Raw genomic sequence first — 13,121 nt, 5'->3', positions numbered from 1 at the left:
AGGACTGACAAAACACCCCCGGAGTGGTCACTGTATCTTTGGACCCTGCTGAGAGTGGTAAGGTGGGACCAAGAGTCTGACTACAGTGAGTTCAAGCAAGAATGGGGAGAGGACACAAAGGGAAACAATGGGAGGTGGACAAGTGGAAATTAAGTACGAAGCCTCCCTAGGAGAATTCCTATGGGAAGAAACAGAAACGGAGTGACAGCTCATAGGAAACTGGTGAAATGAAACCATGCTTGTATGTGACAGGAATGATTCGGAAGGGGAGAAACTGATGTTGCAAAGGAGAAGGTAAAGGTACAGGAAGTCCTGGAGAAGGTAACAGATGGTAGGTAGGTACGAGGGCAGGGCTAAGATAGGAGCAAGGCTAAGTATGGGGATGGATGCATGGGGGACCAGAAGTGGGAAGAAAAGGAAGTTTCCTTCTGATTACCTCTTTTTCTCAGTGAAATAAACAAAAGGTCATCAGCTGAGAGCAAGGAAAGGCCACCTTGCATTCCCTGAAGCGCCTGGTTGTAAACTTTCAGAGCACCCTGTATTTTACCCCGTCATTTGACACAGCTGTACTGTAGAACTCTTGGTGTGGCTGTCTAATGGCTGTCTCCTCCACAATTCTGTGAATTTCACAAGGTCAGGGATCTGGCACACAGCTAGCTCAGATACACTGTCACATATTGATCTTCCAGTGAATAGTTCTCAAAAGTGATTGTGTTCTAGATTAGGGGTGGGCAAACTATGGCCAGGGCCAAACCCAGCCCACTGCCTGTTTTTGTAAACAGTTTTATTGGAACACAGTCACGTCCATTCTTTTGCATGTTGTCAATGGCTGCTTTTCTGCATAGTTGCAAAAAAAAAAAAAAAGTGCCCACAAAACCTAAACTATTTACCACTGGCCCTTCAAAAGCTTGCAAACTCCTGTTCTAGACGAATGATTCCCAAAGGTGAGTGCTGATCCAGCAGAATCCGCGTCACCTGGGAACTCCAGAAATGCAAATGATCAGGCCCCGGGGCACGCCTCCCAAACCAGAAACTTTGGGGTGGGCCCAGCAATTGTCTACTTTACTTTCCAACCATGATCCAAGCAAGAGCCTTCATCACTGTGGGTTGTTATACACAGGGTTTACCTGACTGCAAGCTGCTTTGTTGGCTCTTCCTGAAAATAATCTATCGCAGCCTCTCCTTTCTCCCTGCCTTCGTTGGGAAAGTGCAGTTTCGCACGTAGTTCATACTGCAACTTTCCAACTGGAGCAATGGGCTCTAAACTTACCACCTTCCAACAAATCCTCCAACCCAAACTTTGGCTATTTCTAAATGAATCTAACAATGCAATCTCCCTGTATACAACCATTTGGTAGCTTCCCAACACACTTAAGATAAAATCCCAACTCCTGGTTGTGAGCGTGTGGACAGTGAGTGGTGAACCTTTTCAGATAAAATATGTCTAAAAGCTTATAGAATAAGTGGGAAAGGAAGATGCAAGCTGGAAAGAGAAAACAGAATGACCCAAAGGAGCTTAGCAGACTTAAAATTATTCTTTTTTGTATTTAAGTGTTCTTAAAGTAGATACCGATGTTTGTCTGTTTTTTAAGATTAATTGATTTTTTTCCTTAAATATATTTTTATTAATTTCAGAGAGGAAAGGAGAGGGAGTGATAGAAACTTCAATGATGAGAGAGAATCATTGACTGGTTGCCTCCCGCACGCCCCCCACTGGGGATCGAACTTGCAACCCAGGCATGTGCCCTTGACCGGAATCGAACCTGGGACCATTCAGTCTGCAGGCCGACGCCAAACCAGCTAGGGCTAATTGATTTTTTTTTAAGAGAAAAGAAGGAGGAGCGTGAGAGAGAGAAACAAACATTGATGTGAGCTGTACATCGATCGGCTGCCTTTTGCTCACCCCCTACTACGGATAAAGCCTGCAACGTGGGCATGTGCCCTGACCAGGAACCGAACCGATCAGCTCTTGGTGCAGGGGATGATGCACAACCAACTGAGCCACGCCAGCCAGAGCGACACTGATGTTTCCATGAAAGATGTTCAAGAGACAGCGACTGCGGCAGTCCCCAAACATTTTCAAGAGCAAATCTAGTGTGTGGTGGAAGATGAAAAGGATGACATGAAAACGGAGTCTGATATTAAGAAGAACAGAAAGAATTTTCTAGGCCAGCATGGATAGTACCCCATATACATGAACCAGAGGCAAAGAAAAACGCTGAAGGCAAATCGAGAGAAAGGAAAGGGGCAAAGCAAAGCAAAAGCAGTGAAGGCAGTTAAGGATTTGGCCTGGCACACTTTTAAAAACTTGAAAATGCCACCTGGGACAGATCTTTGATTAGAATGTATACACTGATTTCAGCTTCCAGCAAATGAAAATTTTGTTTCCATGTTTTAACTGGGCCTTTTTCTTCAATTCAAACCCAATATAACTCCTCAAATTGGTTTTGTGAACTTGAATAAATTATTTTCTTTCATGAATAAAAGCTATATGATATTTTAATTGGATGCTGTCTGATAGGCAGGGGTTATCAGACATCAAAATTCTATCAAGTATTAGTGTGGTTGTTTTTGGTATTATTAAAAATAAATGATATTATACTAACTCAGATTTAAAGACACCGAGTATTGTTTTAAAAATATAATATCAGTGGATCTTATAAGCAGTGCTTGTTTGGAGTTTTGATTTTGTATAATTCATAATAAAAGGTATTTTGTTTTTTAAAAATCCCAACTCTTTAGCATGCCAGGATCCAGCCCTGTCCACCCAACTGCCCTCCTCTCTCACCGTAACTCCCCAGCACAGCTGGTATTCTCAGCACCCCAAGTTACTCCCAGTTCCCCGACATGCTTCCTTGCCCCTCTCCCTGCCATTCTTCACTTGGATAAATTCCCAGTTGTACTTGGGCACTCAGCTCTTGGCTCAGGGCTTACTCCTTCAAAAAACACTTCCCATTCTCCCCATTCTCATCTGTGCACACAACTCTCACTGTGCAGATCACACTGCACTGGAATCCTCTGTGTTGCCCTAGCAGTGGTTGATCTTGGCAACTTTTCCGCCAGTTTCTCCAACAGCAGGAAAATACCAAGTACCTGAAGGGAAAGAATATGCGGCCTGCAGCCAATCAATCCAAGCATAACATTCTCTCAAGTTCCTCATTAAAAACACCGCATGATACAATGTAGGATTGTGTTTTTCAATATAAAAATGTCACGTCTCAATTTTCAATAAGACTAATGGTCCACTCCAGAAAAATATTCTACTCTGTCCTGTTTCACCTCTAGCAAAGCACCAATACTCTGGGTGGAGAAAAGCGGTGGTTAAAGGAAAAAAAGAAGAACTAAACAGTTACTCAACAGCTTTTAGAAATGCAGTTCCTATCCATATGAAAGGAAGCATACGTCTTCATTTTTAAAAACTTCAAATCAAGATTAATAAAAAAACCTGAATACATGGTTTAAGGTAAACTCAAAGAAATCTGAAAGTGGTACTTGCTCTCCCCTCGTTCATCTTATACTAGAAAAGTTTTAAAATAAAATGTAGCATAAAGTAGAGGTTAAAGTTCCCATTTAAGATACAATTTTAATAAACAGAAAAGGTAACAAGAGCAAAAGCTTAAGCTAATCAAGTTCATGTACAAATTTGAGAAGAAGAAAAAAAGACTTGGTTTGCAACCACCTTCAAAAGCAAAAGCAATAAAAAAATAAAAGTCAAGATCAGGCCTATTAGCATCACTCTGTCTCACTTTCCCCTCCTCCCACATCAGTGAGAAATCACACTTTTAAAAGAAGATTTCAGCTTTTATTGAATGAGGACTTTATTTTTTTTTTAATATTACAAACTCTCCTTTTCTGATAAGGTAGATCTTACACTCAAAGACAATCTTCAACAATTAAAAAAAATATTAAAGGAGAAATCCATTGTTCATGAACAAGAAGATTTTACAGTAATGATGGCAGGAAACCAATACATTTCACAACCTAGTGGTTCAAACTAAGTATCTAGAGCAGATTATAAAATCTGAAAGATGACATGAACTGGACAATTATGAAAACTCCTCGGCGTGCAGAACCGGGCTCTGACAGTACAGAACAAATGCTTGCTTTGCATTGTGCCTCAGAAGGCATTTTCATTAGGTTCACCAGGACATGGCAGCTTCCCCTCCTCCCAGTCTTTTGTACAAATCATTAAGGCAAGTCTACAAAGGACCGGTAAGGCACAGGGGTACAGCAGCTGACCGGAGGAAATCTATGTAACTTCCTGTAGTACAGTATCTAGTAGCCTATAATGCAGACACTGGTGTGGCAAACTCTGTGTTTTGTTTTGTGTTTTTTTCAGCATCAACCTACACCCAAAGCACAAGAGGTCATTTCAAGTCACTTCAGTGGAATAAGCAATACTTCATTGCATTTCTAGTACAAGAAACAATTCACAGCACTACAAAGAATTAGAAGCAAATATAAAAGAAAAGCCCTCTAGTTTAGATCTATAAGCAGAATGTCTTTGACTCTCCAAGGAACACCATTTGGCTTGTGAAATTATACCAATTAATTAAGTCTCCTCTATAGTTCCATTATTGGCAGATCATTATATAATTTCAATTGCAAAATGCTTTTTTTTTTTTCACTTCACTATGATAATAGCTAGGAATACTTCAATAATATAATAACGGTTTAATGATGACCATTTCTCCTTGATCTTGCTGTATTTAAACTTAGAGCGAGAGAGACTGTCAAATTAAAAAACAAATGGCAATACAGGCTATACCAAAAGCTCACAGAAGCATGGCACTAGTTACTTACTTAGTAAAAAAGAGTCAATGAAATAATTTTAAAGACAAAAATTATTTCCTAAGACAACATGTGCTCTCCAATGCATGAATTCAGGGACAGCCAGTCGAACCTTGGTTCCTTTCTTCCTGGTCATCTGAAATTAAGGGCTCCTTTTGATATCTAAACATCTCAGCAAGATGAGGGCCCCTGGACCAGCAGATGAAGCACCAACACAAACCTGGTTCTTTAGAATACCAGTTTGGGTCTAGCGCTCATCACAACCCACATCTACAAATGAAAATATTATGTTACTTTTCATTCTACAGTGTCACCTGGTCACCAGCAGAAACACACTCCCACTGTTTAGTGGGAAAGGGAGGCACTGGCCCAAACTGAGATGAAAAGGCCACCACAAAAATGAACATATAATTTCATGCAATGGACCTGTCATTACGTTATCTCAAGTTAGGGAAGTACGAGCCCACTTTAGCTCTAGAGGTGAAAGGTGAGTAATTATCATTATTACTAATATTAGAAAATGCATTTTTTTGCAAGAAATGACTAGTTAATGAATCTATGTCTAAGGAGAATAAAGAAAGACAAAACTGGGGTTGAAGTGACTGATCTGAAGTAGCCTACTGAGTTCATTCACATCACATGATACAGGAGATCGTCATCTCAATTAGTCAGCCATCACAAAAATCATTCACCCATGCCTCATCTACCATGAAACCTCAACTGAAGACTAGGACTCTTCTAGCTACAAAAGCAAAAATAGCTCCCCAAAGTTAATTGGAAGCAACTTTCTGTGCATTAAGAAAGCATTTTCTTAGAAGCAAAGAAAAGATACTATGATTAAAAATAATACGTTCTAATAAAGCATAGTGCCCACACACAAAGGAAAAAAAACTATATAATCACAATCTTTAAGGCTTCCTTGAATGTTAATTACTATCTTGGCTGCAATTTTCACACCATCTGGAAGACAAGTGTTTGATAGATGACTTAGTGTGACTTGGGAGTCTTCAACAACATGAAGTCAGGCAATTGCAGACGTCGCTGGCTCTTCACACTGCCTCTTAAGTTTCTGGCAAGTTCAAGAGATGTAGAAAACTATTCTTTTCTTCCCATTAAAATCCATCCTTTTTAGTGGATTCTCCAGTGAGGCAAACTGAGACCACAATACAGTACATGAGGTATTGATACAATAAATGTTCAAAAGGACTGCTCTTTGCTTGCTTGAGTGTCTGTGAGCATTACTACTGGTAATCGAAGAATAGCTCATTATACATTATCTCCTTTATTCTACACCCAACGAGTTAGCCTATTTCATTATTTCGTCATCTACTGTAAATACGCAGCACACAGCCATACGCTGTATGGAGCCTTCTCCCCGTGTCCCAGCTCTCTCCTCTCCCCACCCAATAGTCTCCCTATAAACATATGTATACTGCTCAGAGTATACAAGTATTCTGCCGGTATTTATGTTGGCACGATTTTGGTGAATAATTCACTGTGTGTGAGAGAGAAATGCTAAGTTAGATTTCAAAATGCAAACCACAAACAGAAATCCAGAAACGGTGCCAATTTAAAGATTTCTGTATTTTGACCAATTTCATACATATACTGATACAGTCAAAAGAAAAAAAAAACAAAACCCTACTGAATCAGTTCTATGCAACATGTAAAAGAATAAGATGTCCAAGTTCTGTGAAGATGCAAAGCTATGTACTATAAAATATATCTGGAGACATTTAGTTTTGGCTTATGAAAAGTCCAATTATATTTTTTAAAAGGAACACATATGGATGAGAAATCCAAAGTTGTGTCCACATAGTTGCATGTTATTATTTTTAAACTAATGTTCTAGCATTTATGGGGAAATAACAGACATTTAATTCTACATATCAAATTCCCCCAATTGAAGGCTAGGACTCTTCTAGCTACAAAAGCAAAAAAGTTGAATGTTTGCCTAAACCAAGAGGCAGGTCTTTCTGGTTATCAGATCAATTTATAGGCATTATAAAAACAGAATAAACTTACACCAAAAGACCAGTTTATGTAAGTATATTATCTAGGCACCAAGAAAAGAGGAAAGTCTCAGGAACAAAAGGGAGGTCTCAGTGTTTTGTCCAAAATTCCAGAAACTGCCCATTATGGTATACAAACAAAAGGGAGGCCTTGAAACATTTACCAGTGTTTCATGTTTTGACAATATTAAAATCAGTTATTATCTGTAGGAACACAACATTCAAATAATAATGTAAATTGTAGGAACTTGAGGCCAAGGCTAGAACCAACTCAAATCGGGCTACCATCGCCTGTTTCCTCCACCAGGATTTCAAGTTTGTCCAGTAATTTATACTGCGGTTTCTCGACCAGCTTTGAGATTGGGTGCCGAGAACTGTCGCCTCATCCGTGGAGGTGTTACAAACTGGCTACAGTGGTTGGGTTTATCAGTCTGCCTCTGGTAAGAATTGGCTGCACTGCCCTCTAACTGACCTCCAGTGTTATAATTACAGTAAGAATGACGGTGTTGATGCATATGACGCTTCGCCTGGAAAGTCTGCGGATCAGCAGTGGGGTGACCAGTGGGATGACCAGTGTGGGGGTTTAATGATTCTGAGGAGGCAGGTGCCTGGCAGCGCATGCTTTTCGGTTGGCCGTTATTGAGAGAATTGCTTCTCCAGCGTAACTGAGGTGGCTGTTGCTGACTATTAATATGCTGCTTGCTAACTTGGATGTGATCTTGACTTCGCATGCCCTGAGAGCCCCATGGTAGCTGGGGATCCTTAGAAGCTGCTCTACCACCCTTTTCTTGGCTCTCATCCTTGTTTCCTTTCCTCCCATCTTCCTCTTTCGGAATTCTAAGCTCTATAACCTCATCTTCTGTTATGATGATATGTGTCCCAGGACTCCAAGAGTTTCTGTGTTTAGGGTTGCTCTTAAAGGGGAACCGGGGCTTCCGATTCTCAGGAGGGATGAACCTATGAGGTACGTTCTGCCGACGAAGCTGCTTTGTTATCTCCTGCTGTTGCAGGTTCTTAAACCGGATTTGCTCTTGTCTCATCCAACGCAGACGTCCACGTCTGAAAGCTGGATCCCCGTTCATCAGCTGGGAAACACGTTCTTCTTTACCAAGTTCTCCATTGTCTCCTTTACTGACATCGTTTTCAGAGTTGCTACTGACACCAGCACCAGCAGGTTCTTTTGCTTTGTGGTTTCCTTGGGTTTTCTGTTCCTGAGATCCAATCAGTGGCAAGACTTTTTCCATTTTGAGCATTTTATTTCTTAAGATTTTTATCTCCTCATCTTTCATGTTATTTTGCTTTTTGACTTCTTGCAAAATGTCTTCCAGCTTGTCTATATGAACCTTGAGATCATCTACATCAGTTCCGCCTTTACCACTGGCCATCATCATGTCTTCGATCTTCTCATCCCCTACACCAACAGTGTCCCAGACATCCCTGGCCACTGCCCTCCAGGAGTCCCGCTCATTAGGATCTTTCTTCCCATACATGGCACAAAGCTCTTTCATCTTAACAATGGCCAAGGCCTCAATCTCCTGCCGACTGTGCCTAAAATCGTTGAGCGCGACCTCATAGCAAATCTCTTTTACAGCCTGAATCTTAAGATCTGAGATGGTGACCCATTTGGAATCTTTACTCAGGCGCCTTCTTTGGGGTATCTGATACATTTTAATAGGTTCTCGTTTCTTCCCACTGCTAGGGAGGCCACATTTTTTAACAATGGTTTGCAACTTGCTGGGAGGTAGCTTTTCTCTCAGAGAAGTAATCAGTTTCCAGCTCTCTTCACAGGACCTCTTGTCAGAATCATCCCCGCTATCAGAATCCGCGTCCTTTGGAAAACAAAATCAAACAATGGCCCCAAAAAAACCAAAATTAAAATGTAAAAAATGAAAATCAAATCGAAGAAAAAGCAAGCAAAAAAGCCTTAACCAAATATAAAAACAAAACAAACCCCTATAAAACAAAAACCTTAAGTGATGTGCAAGTCTATTAAGACATATGCATATATAGATTGTTATTAATATAAAGATTAGTTGGTTTGTTTAGTAACACTAATCCAAATTTTCACTTTCTGGCATACGTGATGAAATATGAAAGCAAATTTCTTAGGGAGACGGACACCGTGAGACTCTCACTCTAAGGTCATATGAAGTTATTAAGAAAATGGTATAAAATAACATCTCCACCACCTCAAGAATATGAAGTAAAACCTACACCCCATTCATGCTAACACCCATGCAGCCACTTCCCCACATTTGCCTTGGTTATTGCTGTTGCTTCTTCCAGAAACTCTTTCCCCATGAGTGAGCACAGATGCCATACAAGATGTGACGAGCAGGCAGATTAACAAAGGTTAGTAAAGGCTGTAGGATGCCACGTTCTGTTTAGCTTTACTAAAAAAGAGCAGCCCTGGAAAAAAGTTAGAAGATGAGGAAGTAGAAAAAGAAGCAAACAGGGATGATGTTAAAAATGCTAAGAATCTATTAGCAGACCATGTGAGTTCTCATCAACCAAATTGTTTTTCTAGAAGACAAGAGGGTTTTGAAACTAGTCTTTCCGTGAGCATATGTTGGATTTGCTATTTTCTTGTGTCATGTCAAACTGATCCATTTCACTTATACAATTAGAGGTGTTATCCAGAAAACAAGAACGCTAAGAGGGTCCTTCTAGTGGGTCTGCTATTTTGTTTTCCACACTTGAATCAATAAATACCTCACCTCCAAAATTTTAAGAAACAAACTTCTAGAACATAAATTAAATCAGGCAAATAAACTTTTATTAACATCTTTAAGATTCTCCAAGTAATATTTTAATAAATACAACTTAGAGATGTTTTCTGTGAAAACCCATGGCATTTCTAGCTATTTGAGAAATATCACTTTAAGTAACAATTCTTCCTTATCAACACATAGAACATGAAGCTTTTACTGTTTATGTGAAATGGATCCACTTTAAAATGTTTTCTCTAACTTTCTTTCTGGCTATCTTTGCACCACTGTTTCTTTTTCAAAATGTTTCACTTAGACCTAAAACTGCAGCCTGATTTGGGATAATAACCGTCTAGACAAAATAACCAATTATTCTTAACTAACACAAGCAAATCTTGATAACATGGATCTAAATGAAAGCAATGTTGGATTTACAATTCCCTCTGATGAACAGGATGAAGAAAGAATTTCTATTCAGGAAATAAAAGTTCCTGAGAAAAGACACTACTCACTGAAGAGTTCAAGCTAGCCGAGTAAATGAAAATATTCTTACTTACTAGTCTCCTTTACCTGGCTATACCTACCAAAATTGTCTCTAGTAAAGGTTTTCAAAACTCAAAATTGATAAATAGTATCTTGCTTTCTACACCAAAATTTCCATGTACAGTTACCTTTTTAGGGACAAAAAGTAACCTTTAACAGTGACAATAATTTGGCCCCTGAATTTGGAGTTGTTTCAACTGACTTATATTGGTCTATAAATGGGTACTAAATCAACATCTAACCCCCACCCACTTGAAAATTTAGCAACAAAAAGCAGATAAAGTTAAATTTATAGATTCTAGACTACTTATTTTTCATTTTTAGTTTAAAAAACCAGAATGGCTAATCTTAAGTGATAAAAGATGATATTAATATTAGAGAAAAAGTATGTCTGACTCATAAAAAGGATTTCTTGCAAATATGTAGAAATGGTGTTTTACAAAACAAACTCTCTCTGATTCTTCCCACATAATTGACAACTATCACTTTTTTCCTGACTCCTTTTCTTTTTAACATTGCTTAAGAATTAAGTGAATACTTCCTAATTTAGGAAATAAATCATTGTTTTAGTAACCTGATTGAGAGATAAAACTCCAAAATAAAACATAAATTAGAAAGTCTACATATCCAAAAGAACTCATATTAAATCAAGTGGCTATAATTTCCTTTCTTTTTAAAATATGGTCATATTATATTGACTCTGTAGACGATGTTCGCCATATGGCTCAAATATACCCCCTCACATACTGACCATGATTCTAGAAAGTCTGTATGCAAAATTTATATGCCAAGATGTAAATTCTATCTCATGTCAGGAAAAAAAAGATATTTAGATTCATTTATTAGAGGGTTGGAAAAACTACGCAGGTTTGGCCAATTCACATGTCACTAAAGATCCTTCTGTTTTCCTTAAATACCAAATGTAAAGTAGGCCTCCTGAAAAGACTGCAAGAAGCTTATACAAATAGAAGAGAGAAGATACCCAAAACACATGTGTAGAAAAGCAAGCATGAAAAGGACCAGGTGTACAACAGGGCACTAACTACAAGAGAATATAACAGTGTGACGCACCGTGTGGGGAACTATGGTAACAGAAAACTAAGTTTTTTAATGCTGTTGTTATGCAAAAATGATGACATATAACAAATATTAAAGATATTTACTGAAAAATAAGTCTTTTGTATCCTCTCGATGTTTATTCATAGGGCGCATTCAACGTATATCTGTTAGTTGAGCAATATAGGAATCGTAAAAATAAATTTCCCATTCAGCACTGTTACTACCAGATACTCTTCAGGCTAAAGCATTAGAAATCAATTCCTTCTGAGGACTAGACATGGAAATGGAATACAGAGTTGGACTTGTGGGAGGAAAGCAGCTCCTTGCTTTGAGGACCTGCTCTTGAAATCCTAGCTTGCTTTGAGATACACAGATCAAATGACAACCAGACCTGGCTACTTGCAGAGTAAGTATGCCCCCTGGAAACTAAGCATGTCGTAGAGACATTTGCTTCATCTTTGTGAATGCACCGCTACTTCAGAGCACAGAAGGATCACCAGCTCTTGGTGACGGAGAACACCAGCCATCATTCTCTCCCACCTAGTTAGTTACCCATCAGTTGGTCCCAGGACAAGGAGAATGGGCATCCCCGGGGAGCAGGTTACAAGTGCACAATCTCCAGTCGCACCCAGACCTGCTGAATCAGCATCTGCTTTTTAACAAGCCTCCTCGGTAGCTGGTAAGTACGGCTTTACTGAACACACAGTGAAGTCAGTCAGAAGACCCAAGTGTAAGCCTCAAACCCATGACTTCATAGGTTTTAAGAGTGGGCAAGACAGTACTGTTTAGCCTTGGTTTCCTCAACTGGAGGCAATATTACTTATTTTATGCATATACAAGTCTACTAAAGAGAGTTGTTTCAGAAATAAAAAAGAAAGTGATGGGTGTTAAAGCTCTCTGTAAATTACAAAGCACTATACAATTAATTATAAGGCACTATCTATAATAATAAACACAGCTTAATTATACCTGTCCTCCTTTGATCTCTCACAGACCATCCGAGGCATGTTATTAGCTTATACTACATTATTAAGATAAAAGGCTCCTTTATGTGTTGTAAACCTTTCAAGCCCATAATCACATTGCACCTAAATCTTTCCATTTTTACTAAAAACTAAATGCTACCTTGGCCTCCTAGACTCTCTATATGTAACACTGCTGTTATCTTGCCTCAGACACTTGATTTATTCTTACAATCCATTAAGAGGGGGGCTTTATTAGAACTTCCAAGCTAACAAATGAACTGGTTAACTACTGCCAAGCCTCCAAACTGAGTTGCCTTGGAAAAGGCTGCTTTTGCTTAAGCCCTTGGCTTTTCTGGCCCATTTAGCAGTAGCCTCTCTTCTCCAAAGCAGAGCCTGGCTATAAGGCTGTAGTTTATGTGCAGTGTTTTACACGCTGTAATTTATGCTAACCTTATATTAACAGACGTTCAAGAACCTTAAAAACTGGAAAATTCCTAAATTGCACCCATAGTACCCAAAGGTTTATATGCCTTTTCTTCACATATTAATGAATGCCAAGAAGTTTCTTATAACAAGGGCTTTATTAACCAAAACTGGATGGCTTTAAAAATGAAAATCTAGTCCTGGCCAATGTGGCTCAGATGGTTGGGCATTTTTCCGTGCACCCAAAGGTTGCTGGTTCGGTTCTCAGTCAGGGCACATGCCAGGTTGTGGGCTCGATCCCCAGTAGGGGGCATGCAGGAGGCTCTCAATGTTTTGCTGTCACATCAATGTTTCTCTCTCTCCCTTTCCCTTCCTCTCTAAAAATCAATACAAAGATATTTTTAAAAATTTCTAATGAAAATCTAACTAATAAATTAACTTATTTATTCATAAGATTCAGTTGCTACCAAACTTGGAAAATCAATTAACAGCATACAAGGCTAAAGCCATTAGCATTATAAGTTGCAACCTTAAATCAACTTTTCAGCTGCTCACCCGGAGAAACCAGGCTTTCCTCTCCTCTCTGGGCTGGCTTACAGCCCCTGCTTCCCTGTCACCCA

General features: G+C 39.2%; 1 protein-coding gene and 1 pseudogene across 12 annotated transcripts in view; one reads left to right on the top strand and one right to left on the bottom strand.

The window, feature by feature from the left end:
* The window catches only part of KIF1B (kinesin family member 1B), a 138,735-nt gene that overhangs the window by 47,355 nt on the left and 78,259 nt on the right, over nt 1–13,121 (bottom strand). The gene's annotated exons all lie outside the window — the stretch shown is intronic.
* Nucleotides 1,441–2,338, top strand: LOC308242546 (protein LLP homolog; annotated as a pseudogene). The gene is made up of 3 exons: nt 1,441–1,543; nt 1,922–1,929; nt 1,979–2,338. The product of its transcript is annotated as a protein LLP homolog (transcript).

The sequence above is a fragment of the Plecotus auritus genome, assembly GCF_963455305.1.
Source record: "Plecotus auritus genome assembly, chromosome: 2".
In the NCBI taxonomy this organism is placed as follows: domain Eukaryota; kingdom Metazoa; phylum Chordata; class Mammalia; order Chiroptera; family Vespertilionidae; genus Plecotus; species Plecotus auritus.
Note: the sequence above shows the minus strand (reverse complement) of the source record. Positions and strands in the feature narration are given on the sequence as shown.